The sequence below is a fragment of the Balearica regulorum genome, chromosome 7 (genome assembly GCF_011004875.1).
Source record: "Balearica regulorum gibbericeps isolate bBalReg1 chromosome 7, bBalReg1.pri, whole genome shotgun sequence".
Lineage (NCBI taxonomy): Eukaryota > Metazoa > Chordata > Aves > Gruiformes > Gruidae > Balearica > Balearica regulorum.
This window is the reverse complement of record NC_046190.1, coordinates 23568087-23586904: the sequence shown is the minus strand read 5'-3', so window position 1 is coordinate 23586904 and position 18818 is coordinate 23568087. Positions and strand designations below refer to the sequence as shown.

The window sequence follows — 18818 nt, the reverse complement described above, 5'->3', positions numbered from 1 at the left end:
TTAATGACTACCGTGGGAGGTAGTGGACATGTGTGAGTCTTATCCACAGCCATAGTATACATTCTACTAATAATTAACCTCCTAATTTGATTGTTTTCCTCAGTCAGTTTCATTGGATTGTCACAGTTCTGTGAAAAACATTTCTTTAGTTGTCTGTTCCTTTTACAGTGACATCAAACATTCACCTCTTTTGTAGTTTAGTTGTTTTGCTGTTGCATCTGACTGGTTTGATGTTTATACCCTGGTGTGTTGGGATCTGTGGAGGCCAGGTGTGCAGGGCTTTTCATTCTGCCTTCTCAGACTATTTAGTGAAGAAACATAAGAATTATGCATGAAAATAAAAGAGGAAAGTTGTGTACCGAGGAAGGCTGAGAAAGGGTAGGTGCTTTTTTCTAATCTTTATCTAACCAGGAAAAGAGAAAATTTTGGTCTTGTAAATTTGCGTGGAAGGCAGGGAGCTTGGGCGCACTTGGTTATATTTACAGGCAGCGGAAGTGTGGTTCTTATTTGTTTACTAACTGGCTGTAGAGGTATTAAAGATTATTGGAAACTCAAAGGTCAGATTTTTTGCTGAATCAAGGTCTGTGTGAGCTGGAAAGCTACAGGGCAGTACTTGTGTATCTGAGATGGAGCTGATGTGGAAGAGCTGCCTTTAGAGGCTATCCACCAGGTATAGTCAAGTCAGCCTTTTAGCTCTGACCGTGTTCTAATCTGTGCCCTCCCTTGGGGTTTCAGTGACTCCACTGAGACACTCTCACTGGCAAGCTGCTCTGTGTGTGCGTCTCTGTGTGTGTGTGTGTACGTGCACAGAAGTTTCCTGAGCTTCAGTTAGCTTCACAAAGTACTTTCATCTGTGTGATCACTAGCCAGGTAGAGGCGTGGAGGAAGGGTGTAACTCTGTCCTTCAGTGGTTTGTTTTTGTTTCTCAGTATGCCTAATGGTCCTGACTCTTTAAAAGGCTTTGGCAATACACTACACAGACTTTGTCACACCACTGGTTTTACTGAACTGATTTAGCTGTGGCCAACACTAAAGCCGGTAGCATCTTATAGTTCGCTTTGTTGGCTGTTTCAAAGGCAATGATATTAATTAACAGGTGTGAGAAATCCCATTAGGACTACGGTGGCATGTCCAGTTCTCTCAGCTCATACTGCATTTGTGTGTTCTGTGAACTTTCTTTTTTCTTTGTGGTTTACCTCTAAATCCAGGTTCCTGGTTTGTTGGTTGTTGGTTTTTTTCCTCCCTGCACTTGTCATTTCTCATCTTGCCCTACGCTTTCTCACTCTTGCACAATTGAGCCTGCTGCAGTGCAACCCTACGTCATTGTCTAGTCGGTGCCAACAAGGCTGTTGTCATGGCCTCGTTCTGTCCTCATGCCATGGTTAGTGTAATGTAATCATTACCTTGGTTCTGGAGAGCGAAGGTGCTCCTGCTAAGTAAATGTTTACGAACACTGATGGAGGCTAATATTAGGGAAGAGAGAGAAGCACTGTTTAAAGTCTTGTTTCTTTTTTATTTATTGTAAAAACAGAACGTTGTTCCTGAGAGAAGCAGCTGATGAGTATTTTTCCTTCACCAGACTGCTATCAGAGGTAAGTGCAGAATCTTTTGTGTTTTTATGGGCTGACATCTCCAGATTTGGTAAGGGGAAGAGCTTACTTAAGTCTCTTACTTAAGACTTTTGAGTGGTCTCATGTCAAAATAAGAGGCAAGAAAATAGGGATTTTTTACAAGGGCATGTAGTGACAGGAGAAGGGGTAATGGGTTTAAACTAAAAGAGGGTGGATTTAGTTTAGATGTTAGAAAGAAATTCTTTACTGTGAGGGTGGTGAGGCACTGGAACAGGTTGCCCAGAGAAGTTGTGGATGCCCCATCCCTGGAAGTGTTCAAGGCCAGGCTGGATGGGGCTTTGGGCAACCTGGTCTAGTGGAGGGTGTCCCTGCCCATGGCAGGGGGGTTGGAACTAGGTGATCTTTGAGGTCCCTTCCAACCCAAACCATTCTATAATTCTAGGGAGGAGGAGGCAGCTAGACTTGTATGCTGCAGTGTGAAGTTGCACTCCTCCTTCCCCCCTTAGAATGATTTGCAGCGGAAACAATTCCGTGTGTCTTGTCTTCAGTTACACAGTTGTCAGCATGAAGTGGCAGACAAGTGGCAGACAATTTGGATCAGAAAGGAATTTCTGATGCAGTTCCTGAGTGAAATAGGACCAAGTGGTTGCTTATTGCTAAATATTGCTTTATACAAACAGAATTACAACTTCCATACCTTGTGGGCAAAATTTGGGGCAATGTTGTTCAGTATCCATTAACTCTGCCTTTGAAAAGGAATGGGAAGGATGTGGGCTAAAAAGCTTTTAAAGTTTCAGATTTTGCATTTCACAGAATTTCTGACCCATGCATAACAGCTGTAAGATCCCTTTGGGAATGACTGTATTTACGTTGCTCCCAGCATACTGGAGCTGCATTCATGACTTATACCCACAGGAAATATCGTAAATGTAATTAAAAATAGAAATACTAGCTTTGTCTAAATTCTGTGCTGAAGGAAAGGAGTCCTACATTTTTTTCACTCAGTTCTGTCTGGATGAATAGTGTACAGAAACTCAGGTGGTGAGGAAAGGTAGACATGCTAAAAAGAGGGACTTCAGACTCTTTGAGCCCTACACATGCTACAGCTCTAAACTTCCTCTGTCTGTCAACTGGAAGCTGAACTTTAACCCTAATTTTCCTGGGAAGCCATAGACAAGTTTGATATTGTTGCCCAAATGAAAGATTTCTTCCAGGGCCAGTTTCCGTGCAGCTCCCGCTTTCTTTTGGCAGCCCCTTCCCAGCTCCACTCACAGTGCAGGTCTGTGCTTTCCTGTTCTCTCAACCCTAAGCCTGAGTTTTCTGGAGACATGTAGACCAGGGTCTTCAGGCATTGGTCAGATAAAAGGATTTGGAGGGCTTGGAAAAGAGGGAGGACCTGTGTAGCTGGTGTGCCCCTGTTTTCATAGCCAGTTCTTCCATGTGATTCAAATAGTAAGTCTTGTCTCCTGTAAACTTTTTGTTGTCAGTTTGGCAGGTGCAATTTGCAGAAACTAGTAAAGGAGCAGAAATAACATGAAATGCGTGACAAAGGTTTTTGTACTTGTAATACAGTGTTTTGAGGAGTAGAGTTGTAATAGAAGCCAGAGCTACTTTTGCAAACTCAAGAGTAGAACCAGAATAAATTAAACAAAAATTTGTGATGGAGTAGAATGGGTGTAATGACCACATTAGCATTCTGTCCAGCTTGAATAAAGGTGTAATCCAGAGATGTATAATTCCAGAGAAACTTGGTGTAATATTCACATGAGAAATTGATAAATATTTATAACAAGTGAGGAAGTGAAAATATTAATGGAATGCTTCATATATTCTACTAATGTTGATGTATATGTGACGTCATGGCTGGAACAGCAAAGAGAGAAGAATGTTTGATTTCAGCTACAGCCACAGTAAATAGCCACTGCACCTGTGATTTCATTGACACAAAGGCTAGGAAATGGGAAAAGACAGCAAAAAATGTAGAAATGGTAGCAGGTAGAGAGGGGACCAGGCAGTATATATAGCTAGGTAGGCCATGCAAATCCATTTCACTGTACATGAAAGTAGAGTTACGGGAAACTGTAAGTTACTGTTACTAATTTAAAAGTGGACTTTGGGCTTTCCTTGTGCTAATCCATGCTTAGTTCATCATTAGCAATACTTACTTATTCGTTAATAATGTTTTAATGTTTCCTGCAATGAGATGCCTATGCCAATAATATCCCACAGTTAAATTACCGAAAAAATAAGAGAACAAGCCACAAAATGCCTGCAACTTTTCAAGAATCCTTTATTTTTATAAAAGACATCTCAACTCTCTTCAGTCATAGCAGAAGTAGAGGGACAAGTAAGTCCTTTTCTCTTCTGTTATATTTTATCTTTTCCTGGTTCCTCACTGTGTCCATTTTGTTCTGTCAGTTGGTTCTATTAAGAACTTGTCTATCATGTATTTCTTTGCAGTCACCAGTTCTTCATTTCCTTGTCTGGGGCAGGTTATAGTAACCAGTTCCTCTGAAACTTGTGGAATTGATCTAATCATATCCGTGAGATACTGTCATTGAAACATCTCCAGAAGTATGCTGGTTTACTTAGATGGTATGTCTTCACGGACATCATGCCGCATTTATGCAACGGAGATGAATTCTGGTGCTTGGACAGGATTTGGTCTTAAACATTTTAATTAGTTTATTGGACTGAAGTCCAAGAGAACTGGCAAGTTAGTGGTGGATTTTTGCCAGTTACTATTTACATCATTTTTAAGGGTTGGCTATTGCTGAAGATGAGCCTGTTGAGTATTAAAGATGAATACAAAAATTAAATAACTGTCTCAAATTGTGGGCACTACTACGTGTAGAAGACTATGTAAGGGTAGCAACCGGCATAGCAACACCTACTAACCTCATTATCCGTTCCTCCATATAAGCTTACTTTATCCCCACGTGAGCTTTGGAGGTCTTCTGTGAGATAGAAATGTGAGCACAGCTGAACAGAGAGAAAAAGTTAATGACAAAGCAGAAGGGCACAACTTAGGGTACTCTGGCAGGGACACATTTCTCTCTTCTGAATGTGTCATCTGTTTGTCAATTGAATGGCTTAACTCTGGTCCTTTTCACCCTTCTTGCCCTGCATTTTAAATGAATATAATCTTATGGTTGGGGAATGCTGTGTTCAATGCATCAAGAGCTTTTTTTCTACTTCAATGTAGAAGAGGAAAAGTAACACATTGCCATTAAGTTTTCTCATATAAATGCAAACACATGTTCTTCCTTTCCTTCACCTTCTTCCACAGAACGATTCATGTACTTCTATATTACAAAACTCTTATTGGTCTCTCAGATTATATTTTCTGTATCTGGCATTAAAGCTGTTGATCCATTACTGCGCTGAGGCCCTCACCAAACTGCCAAGATCTGTCCTAAGGCCATGCTTAAAGGCTTGGAAATCAACTTAGGTTGTGATTATGGACAACTTGGAGGCCTTCCCGGAAAGGACGTGACCAGTCAACAGTTACAAGAGATGAATATTGTTTCCATTGATTTTTAAATCTGTTCCTGCAACCACTATGCACCAGCCTCTTGTCAGGGCACAGCAAGGGCTGGGAGCTGAGGCAAGCCAGGAGGCAAGGGTGACCCCAGCGCAGGCAGTACCCTCACCGATGGGGTGCAGTCCCACAGGGTCTGAGCATGGCAGGCAGAGCTGGCTGACAGTCCCCGGCAAGATGGAGTGATTGAGGCTCCATCCAAGAGTTTAAAAGACAGGGCTGGAGACAGAGCTACAGCACAGGTCCAAAGTCCACCCAGGACAGGGACAAAGGCAGGACTGGGTACAAGCTACAGTGTATATACAAGGAGTCTTTCCAAGAGACAAGCTACCTACAGCCTAAGTCAATCCAGGAGATGGGGCTGGAGGCAGGGCTGCAGACAGGTACACCTACAGCAAAGTTCAGGCAAAGAGCAAAGGCCCAGGCCTGAGCTTAAACGGGATGCTGGGCCATAGGCAGAGGGGGTGTGTGGAGGTCCCACGTGAGGCCTGGTCTGTGCCATTATGGGCTTATGGTGCCCTCGGGTCCTGACACCTCCAGCTCCTTAGTGGGACAGGTGAAAGGTTGCTTGCTCTGTATGCCATCATCTCTCACATTTTTTAATGATATAACTGGTGCTATAATAGAGCCTCTTTATTTCACTGAAGGGAAAGAAAAGGGTTTTCTTTCATAGGCCTGTTCTGGCCTCAGAAATTCTTGTCATCCCTCAGGTAGGCACTTCATTCCAGACAGGGTAGATGATGGCTTATTTGTCTCCTGATGTAAGAGACAGAGGTATGTTTTTAGAATACAAACCTTTTACTGTTTTTTTGTTTGGGTTTTTTCCCCCCTTAATCCCAAAGTCAACTACAAACTAGACCTTCTCAAGAACCACTCTTGTTTCTATTTCAGTGACAGGCAAAAAAAAAAAAAAAAAAAAGGGTAATACATCATAGCTGTCTTCAACTGAAATTCAGGTAGGGTAGATTTCACAAGTGACAACATAAATATTCAAGCCAGCTAGAAATTTACCAAAATCTGTGCAAATAAAACTAACTTATTGGAGTTGAATGGATTGTACCTGCACAAGTCTGCAGGGTCTGTCTCCTTTCTTAGTCCCCATCCCTGCCTCAATTCTGGCAATGTTCACATGGCTTGTTATGCCAATAAGCTGTTGTTGGGTTTAATTGTAGTCGTCTTTGTGCTGTGGAGAAGATCTCTGTTAACCTCAGTTAAAGGGGAAATTCAGGACAGGAAAGCTGTTCCTCTGCTAACAAACAGATATTGGCTGGGTTTAAATGCATTATTAATCTTCTCTTATCCCTTCTGTGGCTGCTAAAGAGAACAAGAAGTTTTTCCCTCCTCCCTCGGTCATCCTCAGAAAAATCTGCTTTGTGTCCAAGTATCTTTTTGAGAAGAGCTAGGGTAATCTAGGTTTTTTATTAATACTTTGGTGAGGAAGGATGGAAGGAACTCAAAAGAAATGATTTTTTTCAGGTACTTAGTTCAGTAGTAAAGTACCTCAATAGTGACCTATCTTTGCTAGTATTTTCTCGGTGAAATTTTGCACACAAACATTTTTGGTCTTCATTGGCTCCAGTGAGAGTTTCAAGATTTATGGCACTGGCTACAGCATATCCTGTGTGTTGTCTCTACCTGTAAAATGTGGTAATCGAAAGTGAATCAGTGACACGGTGGACAGAGCCCTGGGGGACAGGATCTGTGCACAGAGGAGACTGGGGGGTGTGGGAGTGTGTGTTAGACTGGGTGAGAAATTCTTGTTTGGCACATTACTATAAATCACACTAGATTTGTTATGTGTTTCTGTCTGGAGGTTAAGAATTGTTCAGGGATAGCACTATCAATGCTGTCATGCTGTGGGTGGCTTACTAATAAGCTTGATCAAGAAAATTTTTCAAAGAATGTAAACTAAAACAACATATCTTGCTATGTCTTGGTGTTTCCAGAACCATTTAGCCCCTGTCCGTTTCTCAGTACAATCAGTGTAAATAGCATCCTAAACCGAGGTTTTTGAAAAATACGTACCAGAAAAGCATATGTCCCCTCTGACCTGGCAGGGCATGAGGAATGTGTTTTGCCTAGCCATTTAAAGTCATTGTAAAGGTCCAAGTAAATGCCTTGTAGTATAGCCCAATAAATGAGAGGCATCAGAGAGGATTATTGAGTGTCTTTTTGGGTATGAAGCCAGGATTTCAGTATAGGTCTGTTAGCAGATTTGCTTGGACAATGGCATTTTGCTCCTTTTTAATTTAACTTTTCAAGATGGAGTTATTTACAAACTTAAGGCCACTTATTTAAAACATATTTCTCTTGACACCATATACCTTTATAAGCTACATACAAAGCACAGCAAGAGGTTTGGGTCTAACCAACACCCTGGAAATCATGCTGTTACACAGTATGACCCCGGTAAGGAGGAAATACTGCAAATACTGTTAATATTTTTTGTAACAATCACCATTCTTTAGGTATAGAGACTCTAAAAGCCCCCCTTTCTTTCTCCAGATAGTTGGTTCTGGTTTTCGACGGGTTTTCCAGATTATGAGTATTAGAAGTAGAGGAAAGATACAGGCTGGTCCAGAAATGCTGCAGCGGGCATGTGATTTCAGCCAGTGAGAGAAGAGAGACTTTTATCTGAATTGTGACTAGATATTTTGAGTTTGCTTTCATTTTCCTGGGCGTTATGCTAACAAAAGTTAAAATCTGTTTTAATTCACAGATATACAAAAATTGTCTAATAAAGATATTGAGATCTTTACAGTGAATTAAAGCTACTGATGATTGGCCTGATTTTCTTGATAACCTTTCCTTGGACCCCTCAGAAATATTCTGCTGATCCTGGTGGAAAACCTCTGCTGTGGTGTTGTATAATTCTGCAGCTGTGCCTCTGCTCTCGCTACAGTGATTAAAATACATTGAGTAGTGAATAAAAAGAACATATAATGGTGTCAGAAAGGCCTTATTGTATATCATAGCCAGCACAGGGAAGGTTATAGAGAGACCTACGTGATTATCTCAATCTTCATGACAGAGGGGAAGCTGTCTGGAAAGGGGAGGCAGCCTCTACTGCAATGTGCAGCAGTAGAGGCTGTCTCTTAACAAGTAGCAATACCCAGCATTTCCCCTTTAGTTCAAGGGCTCTTGGAGACAGTCACCACAAAGTGATACTGAGCAGAACTACAGCTTGCATCATCGCAGGGTAGTTAGGACTGGACTGTTTAGGAAATATCACTGAAATCTCACTATAACTACCTGCTAGCATGAGGACATAGTGGTGTACTTGCTGCTTAAGTGATACCTCTAATTGAGCTCAGCAATTGAGCTAAATTTTTCTCTACTTGCCATTTGATCTGGGGGACAGTATGGAGTAGTTCTGGGAGTTGGCAGGGAGTGGGAAAGTATGGGATGTTTGGGTAGGGAGGGTGGAGGAGAGGAAATCTACCCTATGAGAGAGGATACTGAAGTTTTGACTTTAAGTTAATTGTCTTTGTATACATGGAGCAGCAGTAATTCTTCTCTCTAACATTTTCTAGTGAATAAATTTGAAAAGACTACCAGCAAGTGTCCAATAAACCTGAATCTCAATAAAACACTGGATACTGGAGAAAAATGTATTAAGTGTATGGTGAACACTTGTCGTGAAAATCTTGGCTACTCTAAAAATCAGTCCTTTGTTGTGTGGAGTAAGGATTTTCTGACGTTTTTGTGATTAGCGGAGTATGGAGAGATTTCCAACATCTGCTTTTTGCATGCTGCAGCTTGAGTGGAAAGGGTTTGTTTACTGGCATAGATGGGAGCTGGAAGCTTAAAATTTAAATGATTTTAGGTTATGTATAAATGAAAATTTTTGTCAGCATCATCCATCTGCAGTTCACAAAGAGGCTTGCAAACTTGCAGTGCTGCACTGTAGCATGACATGTATGTGAGAAGATTTTTTTCAAACAAGAGGCAGAATAGAGAGTTGTCTCCTCTGTTAGATGTGGAAACCACATTTTTCAAAGGTACTCAACATCCATTTAACTTTTGTTGATTGATTAGGGCAGCAGCACTAGTTTCATGTGTGTAATCCTTATCCCTCAGCACCTCGTCTTTTATTCACCGCTTAGCAACAAGTATCTTAATGTCTGTGTACTTTTCTTTCTGAAAGACTTCAGTGCTTTTTTCAGTTTTCATATTAAATAAATGAATAAATAAATAACTTGCTGTGGTTTTGTAAGGTATCTTCCAGGTTGAAACAACACTGAGCAAATCATTGTGCTGTTATAGGACAGAAAGAATGCATAATAGTATGCACATTCTGAATTAGTTTTATTGTTAATTCAAAAGGAAAATAATCTACTTATAATAAACACTTTAAAACATTTTCTACCTTAGCTTCTGGGGCTTGTCGGATCAATGAGACAGTAGAAAATATCTTTGAGACAGACCTTGCTGCAGCTACCTGATCAATTTAACTGTGAGAAGCTAGACATTGTGCAAAAGCAGGCTAAGTCATAGTAGGTAACTCCAAGAGCCTGGTAACTGATTTTCTTTTTAGCTTGTTATTGCCAGGATAAAATTTTAAGGAGGTACTTTGTTCGCTTTATAACAAATAGCACCTGAATCACTGAGATTCAGGCCTCTTGCAGAGCACTGTCTAATACCCTGTAATGTTCCATCACATTAAGTTTTTCACTGTCTTATTACAGAAGCGTTACTGTGCACTGTCAACTCCTGTTAAAATAACTCCTCTAGAGATGTGTGTTAGTGTGTCATCCTGTCTGAAAAACCCTCTTCTCCCAAACCCTGATAGGGAAAGGATACAACTTTGAGCATACCTAGGGCTTTGCATCTTCAAATAGCAGAGTATACTGTGGTCAGAAGCATCTCCTTTCCTGCCTGCCTCTCCAGTCCGCTAGGGCACTGTTTTCTACTACGTTTTACACTGGAGAACCCCTCTTGTGCCAGTCTATTAGGGGTATAAAGAGAGGTTAGCTCTCCCACCACCACTGTGACCAAACACGCTTAGATAGGGACAGAACATAATCTCAGATTTATGTATTTGTTCTTTAAACATGTTAATTTTTTATTAGTGCTGCACAAAAGGTGATTTTTCTGTGTCCCTCTGCAGATTTATTCCAGTCTCCAGATTCCAATAATAGTGTCTGAGTGTACTTAGCTGCTGTGCTCCCCCTCCCCTGATAATGAGATCAGTTCACTGAGTGAAACGAGCCACATTAGGGCAGGAGAAGCAATTTACTGCTGCTGAATACATTTGCTGAGTGTAGTTTCCCTCATCTTGTCAGCTTGTCAGTCTGGAGGCATCCATAAACCTGTGACAGCTTCAGAAGACGATCTCCGGCAGCAAAGCTGTCAGGGTGCCAGGCACTGCTATCTGTGGGCTCCCTTCCTCCCCTCTCCCTCCTTGCTCGCCTGCTTGCCCTCCCTCTGCCCTGCCTTCCTCTCTTCTCCTGTCTCTCCCTCTCCCTCCTCTTCTCCCTTGCTCCCCGCCTCCCTCTACCTTATTGATGTGGGTTTAGGTGCTGCTGTTCTCCGTGGCCGTACCTTTTTGGTTTCCTCCTTGATCCTCTTGCCACTGGAACAAAAGGAGAACTGGCTGCCCGTGGTGCAGCACTTGCCCGTGCAGCCTGAGGAGTGAAGGGGAGGAAAGCGGGGCACTCTGCATCCCGCTCTGCCTGCGCTGGCAGTGAGCTTGTTCAGTCACTTCACTAGAAATGCCTTTGAACTGCTGCCAGATCCCATTGTCTGCCGTGCAAATGGAGTTCAACGCCCTGCCGTGATTAGATGCACAGTGTGTAAGAGGAGGAAGGAATGGAGCTGTATCCCCACCCTGAAGGAGCATCTCATATCTGCTGTGTGCCATGATAATCTGAGTACTGGCCATGCTTCCCTGTCTTCCTCTGCACACCATCTTCCTTACTTTCCTCTCGTCGTTCTTGAGATTTCAGGGAGTGACATGGAGCTTTTCAGAGAGGAGCTGCAAGACAAGATAGTTTCTGGGGAGAAGAGGGCTGTGCTTTTGGGCTGTTTATGTGGGACTGTGCTTTGCCAGCACCCACCTGTAGCGGCAGTATGATATACCAGCTAGTGGTTAATGGTGCTTATGCTCAGCAGTGATGTGCTCTTTTTTAGCATTGAAATTATTTACATTTTTCCATTCGTCTGCACTTAAAAATTCCAGCATCCTTAGTTCACAAAATGATCTGAGAGATTTTGGCAACACTGAGTGAAGGCAAGGCAGCTACTGCTACTAATAATGGCTCAGCCATCTACCAACTGTGCAGCCCAGCTGCCCTTCTCCAGAAAGCCAGCTCACTTTCTATATGATTTTTGTGAAGAGCAGCTCTCAGGCTTTCTTGCTTTCCCTTTGGCTCCATGTCTTTCCTTGGGTTGCTGACTGTCAGACCCCTTTTGAGAACAGTAACTTCACTTGAGGATTTCGCTTTTAAAGGTAGGAATTTGAATCTTTATGCTTATCTTTGCTATTCCTTATCTAATTGTTACCTAGGTTGTTACAAGAAAACATTATTTTCTCTCATGCCTTGTTATTTGGCTGCTTGTTAGCCAGTCATCATATGCAAGGACAATGCTTTGAGAGGAGGATGGAGGAGCTGCTCTTCAGTGACTGTATAGGCAGTGCACTAAGCCGAGTTGGCAAGGCTTGTATCTCACACTGATATGCCTGCTATGTTCCTTGCTCATTAAGCTCTTTGTTAGTTCCTTCTCCTTCTCCTCCTCCCTCTGCTCTCCCTTTCTCTCCCCAATAGGATGTCTCTGCATCTAACCTTGCTGCTGGGTTAAATTCAGGTTCTGAAATGTGCTAGGGGAGGATGAAATCTGCCCTGTGAGGAGCTGGTGGCTCATGAATGCACTTGAACAGTACAAGGAAGCTGGTTATAGCTGCACACCTTCGCCTAGGCTACTGCTTACGCTGCACTATTAAATAGATGCTCCCTTGACCCTTTGTAGTCACTTTATGTCTTGGGTACCTGACTGGAAGATGAACAGATACCAGCAATATTGGTAACTGATGAAATCATTATAAAGATTAGAGCCATTACAGACAGAACATTTTAAAAATCAGATGATGTCTTGTATGTTCCCAGGGGACTAATGCAACCACGTTTTCTAGTGGTTTGTCACACAGCAATCTAAATTCTCATTTGCATCTCAAGAGCAAAGCTAGTTGTGCTAAGTTAATATTTAGCAACTTAAAAAGTTCCATTTCTAAGCTTTCTAGATACTCTTTTTCCTTTCACCACAACTAGTAAAAGACCCTTGAGTTAACAATGTGTTTATTTTCCATTTTTTAGTTCCTTGGGAAATAAGATTCGCTTGGAGTACTGAGGATTTTCTGGTCATCAAGAAATTTCTTGATCCTCAAAATGAGATGTAGCTGCCATTCTCTCAGTCAGGGCACATTAAACAGAAATTGGGCCTTTAAAAACGTGCTTTAAGTAACCAGTCAAGTTCATACTCCTAGTACAGATGTTTCTGCAATGTGGCCAAACACTGCAGATGTAGGAAGCAAGAGCTTGGCCTGGAGCACAGACCAGAAACTTCCTCACAGGGCCTCTTCTCGTCTTAGTGTTTTCCTCTTATTGTAATGAATGTTGTCAGCTCTTCAGGCTGCTTTGTAAGTAACTGTGTAGATGTAGCTCCTGCTGTCTAAAGCCTTCCCTCTACGATGTTGCTATATGGAAGAGGAGATGGAATTTTCAGTTCCCTTCTGTGCTCTCTCCCTCTTTTCTCCCCAGCTTCAGCTCAAAAGGGTGAGGAAGGGTAGTGGTCTCTGCTTAAGTGATGTCATATGTTTTGGGTTAGCTAAAATTTCAGTGAAATTTTTTCTGTATTGTATTAGGATCTGGCCTTTCTACAGGGCCATTCAATTCAGGAATCCCAAGAGATAATGAAAAGGTACGTGTTGACAGAGTGTTTAACCAACAGAGCAGTAGTAACCTGTCAGAGGTGACCTGCTGATAACTCCAGGACTCTTGGGTCTTACCTCACTGCTGGAATTGTCAGACAACCTCCTTATGTGGCTTTCTGCTTCAATGATTTGAAAGAAATTACAAAAAGAAATACAAATGATCTTTCAATAAAAGTGTTATCTATTGTTTTAAACCATCTGGAAATGATGTATCAAGTGTATTACTTCAGATGAAATACAACAAAAAATCATTTACCCCACTGCTGTCCTTCATCATGAAATAACCATTTTGTGTGCTCAGTAAAATATATAGTGTGTCAGAGGCATTTCGTGAGTGGATGCAGCCATTTGCTTAAAACCACAATTAAGGTCCGGTTGTGTGAGCGCCTGTTCAGCCTGGTGTTTCTGCTGCAGGCGTATAGATGTGTCTCTGTTGTCATACCTCATTCCACACACCTGGACCCTGCCAAAGTTTTCTCTTGGCAGGATGAAGTGCCACCTGTAGCGCAGAGCTGGACTGGAGCGGGTACTTGAGTAGTTATCAGTCTGTGGGGTGCCTGTTTTCTGATGCTTCTTGATGGAGTCACCCAGTGCAGTAAAAGCAGTCAGGTGTGTTTGAAAGCTGGGAACCTCATTTTAGTCTCTGAAACATTCTAAAGAAGGTGATGGATTCAGTAAGCTTGTTTCAAGAGAGGCAATTGGTAGTGCTCATTTATAAAAAATGCTGCTGGGTTGCTGGAAAATAGGAGGGGAAAGAGGTTGAGAAGGAAAGTCTGCAAACTAAGCCTGCTTACACACATCAGGATGAGCCCAGGCATGAAGCGAAAGGAAAACTCTGAGATCTTCATTATCTAATACTCCCTTAGGGCAATAACAAACTCACTATAGAGCCAGCAAGCCAGGCACAGGGGCTGGCGGAGAGAGAGCACACATTGTTCTCAGAATATGGCTGGTGCTGGAATCTTTCACTGCAAATTTGAAGCCATCTTTAATGCAAAATATTCCTCAAAGGGATTGAGTTTTGTTGCTTACCATTTCAAAAGCTGCTTTCAATCCAGTGTGATGCCTTCTTCCGAACAAAAGCTTGTAAAGTTAGGTATCATACAACAAAGGAAGCATAATCTTGCTTTTTCATAACCCCATATAGGAGCTGAGGTTATGCAGAAGCCCTCCTTTTGAAAAAGACCAAATGGAGAAGTTCAGCCCTCTCTGCTTTCATGTGTTGTAGCTTTTCAGCCTTTCTGTGGTGTTTAGTGGCCAGTCCATATTGTGTGCTTCATGTCAGAATAAGTATTTATTTTTATACTGAAAATTCAAGTACAGAATATATTGTGTAAAGGCCAAATATTTTTCCTGGGGTGGGAATGTGGAAAGCACATAACGCAGACGTCCAGTGTCTCCGCTGATATATGTACAGTTGTTCTGGTTTGGACTTCGATAAGGAGTGGGGGATAGAAGTTAAAGTGTCTCTTCTGAGATGGTGGGGTAGTTAGGGGTATGATTCTGTGGTGTGGTTCAGCCTGTGTACGTTTAAATTGGTTGATTGACGTTGGTCTGTTTAGGGTCGTGAAGGAAAGTAGAACTCTTTCTAAAAAGTTAGAGGACTCAAATATCTTCTCTTATTTGTATTCCTAGCATTTGCAGAGTCCAAGGTGATTCTTCATATAGGCAATTTGACCTAAAATAAATTCACTCTCTTCCCTCTTCCCAATAAATTAAATGCCATTTCCAGTAGTTTAACCTCTGAGGTGGCCCTTGCTGAATGAGCGTGGTTCCCCTGTTTGACGAAATAACAGCAGTGAAGAAAAAGAAATGTATGAGACCCCTGGCAAATGCAGTGGAGGGGAAGAGAATTTTCACCCCTCCATCGAGCAACCTCTGTGCTGTCAGCAAACCAAGCTGAGTTACGACCCTTCTGCTAATTGAGAACTGCTAGAGATTTTTCATCTTCTGTCTGTCTCAAATGTCATTCTCTGGAGTGTTTGCAGTAAAGCAGTGAGCCGTGGCAATCCCACCCTTATCACTGTTTTGAAGTTTGCGTTTTACCCAGGTAACATCACAATACCAATTTCATTCTGATATGTTCACAAAGTGCTGTTGAGGCATCGGTGACTCAGCACCTTTGTGTAACATGATTCTCATTTTACAGATGGGGTTCAGGAAATGTTGTAACTGCATCAGGTTAAAAGCGGAATAAAGGACTGAACTCAGTCTTACTCTAATTCCCTAGCTTTTAGGATGATGTCTAGCTACCCTGCCAGAGGGACATGAAGAGCGTCTCACTGTCTCAAAGATGGTCTTTCAACCCATTTCTGATGGTGTGGACCAGTGCACAAAGGGAAGTTGAAGATTTTAATAGGCCACCCTTGTCTCATCTCCTGTGATAATTCTGCTTTTCCTTCTACCCCTTCTGTAACTGTGCCAGGAAAGAAGGAAGCCAAAAAAAGCACTGAACCTGGCAGATCCCAATGTTGGTCTCCTGAATATGGAGCCCTTGCTTGTGGCTCAGCTGTGGAATCTTCCTCTCTGAATGCTTTGGAAAATCAGCGTCTGGATGAGAGGACAAAATTGGGTTCTCAGTTTACGTGTGCAGGAGTGAGTTAGAAAACAGTCACCTTGTCCTAACTCTGGAGGAGCTGAATGAGCTTATAGCTTGATAACCCCTACACACCCCTTGGCACTGCTTCGGTGGAGTTCTCTCTTGGCACTGTTGCCAAGGGACTGTCCCACTGGACCAGGGGTTTGAGACAGAGAGCTGCGTCGGTGGGTTTCCTGGAGCTGGAATGACCTCATCAAACTGGCAGCCCTGTGTGGCCAAGGAGAAGAAGGATGTGCAGGTCTGCTCTCCTGGCTGGGGTGGGGGAATAATGGTGAGTTTGCACATTTGCTTGTGCCCCCCTCGGCTGAGAGGGCAGTCAGGCAGCAAAGCCAGCACAGAGGAGGCTGGGTTGCATCCAGCAGCAGGCAGCTGCCTTGCAATGCTGCCTGGTCGTGTCAGATAAATTGGTTGGCAAATGCAAGCAGGCAAAGGGGAAATATGAGCAACAATAAGCAAAAAAAGCATTGGGGCAGAATTCTTGCTATAGGTACCAAGATGTCAGCAGGTCCTTTTGAATGCACTTTCTGTTAACACTTGCAATCACAGATGTTCTGCAAGCCACTTAGCGCTTCACGGGAGCGTGAGGACAAAGTCAAAGGGTTTCAAATTATTGCAGAAACACTAACCCACATTCATAATGAAGACTGAATTTTACAATTCAAGTAGAGGCTTCATTTCTTTGTTGTGTAAGAAAACAGAGCATGTCTTCCAAAAAGCTGTAATCTTTATATTCCAGCTACCAAATTAATTATGTGAGAGTTAAGTAGACCAAATAATTAGAGTTAAAATTAATTTATGTATTTAACTTTAAAATTAATGTATAAAAATTTAAAAGATGTTATCACGGTGTATTTTTTAGTAACATAATTATAGCTCTTCAAAGTTGCTGTCTAGCTAAAAATTATTTAATTCTTGTGTTTTGGCAACAATGAAGAAGATAAGAAATTCAGAGTTTGGATATCCAGACTGCCTTTGCTCTCCCCCTTCGCAGCAATGTTGAGTAGAAAAAGAAGAAAAAGTCTTTGTCTGGAAGTATAGCGTTAATGTAATCTGGGGCTACTAAAAAGCATTAATTATTTAGTTATAGTGTTGCTGCAAAGTTGAGTTTGAATTTCTTGAATGCTCTAAATGCGGTTGTTTCTCTCCCATCACATCTGCGCACAAGATTTTAGTGTTAAGTGGTCTGAAAACTATAAAGTATCTGTTACCTCACTGAGATCAATTAGCACGTTGTACTTGAGATTTCAACATTAATGATGAAATTCCAGCATTTATAGTGTTTTATTGTGGTGTTCTTTAATGTAGGTAATCTACACTGTCAGCTAGCTAATACGCTTTTGCTCTGTATGGGAAAATGGTTTACAATTGAAAGGGCAGAAAGGTACTTTAAGAATGTAGTTGAGGCAACTTTCCTGCCTAACGCAGTCCTTGCCTTCTTTGTGCTCCCAAATGCTTCTCTCTGGACAAAGGGAAGGATGAATGTGGGTAGACAGTACTGCAAGCATATTAGATTTTACAACAAACCAGCAGCGGCTTTAGTCAGGATATGGATGAAATAATGCTGTGGTATGTCTGGGATATTGCAAGACATGGTGCATTTTTAGACTTGCAAACTGTATGAGCCTTTCTCAAGTCAGCATTAAATATATAAGCTGTAAGCATGCTAGTGTGTTTCTGCTGGAATTCATCTTTGAAGAGAGCTGTTAAGCCTTTTAGACCCTGCTTCTTCTGATTAATAAAGAACCTATGTTTTTAAAAGTAGGTAAGCTAGACCTAATGTCTCAGGCAAATTCTGTCTTAGGCGCTATGTTTCTGCCTCCTTAAGCAATGTGAGCTGTCATTTTCTTCTACTCCCCTCTGACTCCCTGTGCACTCCTTCTTTTATCTCTTCCTCCTACTCTCAGCTTTGCATTTTGTTTCACGCTGCCTCCTATTCCTGAACAGTCTCCCAGTCTCTGCTGCCAAATCCTCCCTCCCTCTCTCTGCCTCTTGCAAACCTGTTTCTTCCAGCAGTCATTCCCAAGTTGTTTACTTGACTAATTGTCTCTCTGTATGATTTCTTTTCCTATATCTGTTGTTCTGGATCACGTTTCTTAATGTGAGATAGAACACATGGCAGGATAAAGCCATGTATTTGCCACTATTTTGTTGAGCATTGTTTGCATTAGCTCTTTATACAATGATTAGTAGTAAATTCCCCTTCCCATTTTGAGTGCAGATTTTTCACTTAGTTCACTATTTTCCGTATGCTATTAAAGACCAGCCGTTTTTTTTATCTTAAGATGATTGCTAGGCTGTGGAAAATTAGCGCCTGTATTACAGCAAGTGCCATCAGCTAGCCTGTTTGTATAGGCAAAGCTTCAGCTGTGTTTTATCAACTTGTATGAAATGGTGGTAGAAAACACAGGGCTTGGGCAAATCCTGGTGGTGGCTCAGTAATATTGCTGTCATTGCAGAGCTCCACTGTAGTGGTTATTGTGGTGCCGTGGCTGTTATTTTCCAAGCACGGAGAAGCTCGCAGGGGCATGGCATGGAGATGTATCTGCTTACTGTTATAAAGCATTTTTGTGTCCTTGTTTGTGGAATAAGTCCTCCCACAGAAACATTGCCAAAGCAGAAGACCCACCATGTTAGTAAAACAACATGTGGTAAATGGTTATGTTGTTGTATGCAACGGTGGATCAAGTCATTGGGTTTTTGCAGTGCATTTTATTGGCTGAATAACTTCTACCAGGCTAGACCAAGAGAAGTGGGTTCTCTTTCTTACTGAACACTTCACCATGCAGGCTGATGCATGTTTTCACCTGGAGAGAACTTCACTTTTTCTGGCAATTCTGTTCTTTCCATTCCAACTGAGACAAGGCAATCTGATCGTTTATTTAAAAAAAAAAAAAAAAAAGTTACTGGGATTTTCTGGTTTCAATTCAACTATTTTAACTCAGGTTGAAGATTTATTAGGAAAGGAAAAGAAACTCTGAAAACATTAACATTGCTTGAGACTACGTTTCATAATAAACAGTGTTCTGAATACTTCCATTTTCTTAAGTCTTACTTCTGATAATATCTGACCTCATACCTAAACTGCTATGTGTGAAACAGAAATAGTTTCATAATTGTTTAATTCCTATGGATTCGTATACAAGCTTGCAAAATGGCACACAAGACTAACCCCATTAA

At 41.8% G+C, this 18818-nt stretch overlaps 1 protein-coding gene across 1 annotated transcript in view; it reads left to right on the top strand.

Moving 5' to 3' along the window:
* Window positions 1-18818, top strand: part of NDST2 (N-deacetylase and N-sulfotransferase 2) — a 136653-nt gene that overhangs the window by 83307 nt on the left and 34528 nt on the right. The window contains 1 exon segment of the mRNA XM_075758595.1: window positions 1532-1592. The gene's annotated coding sequence lies outside the window, so the exon portion shown is untranslated.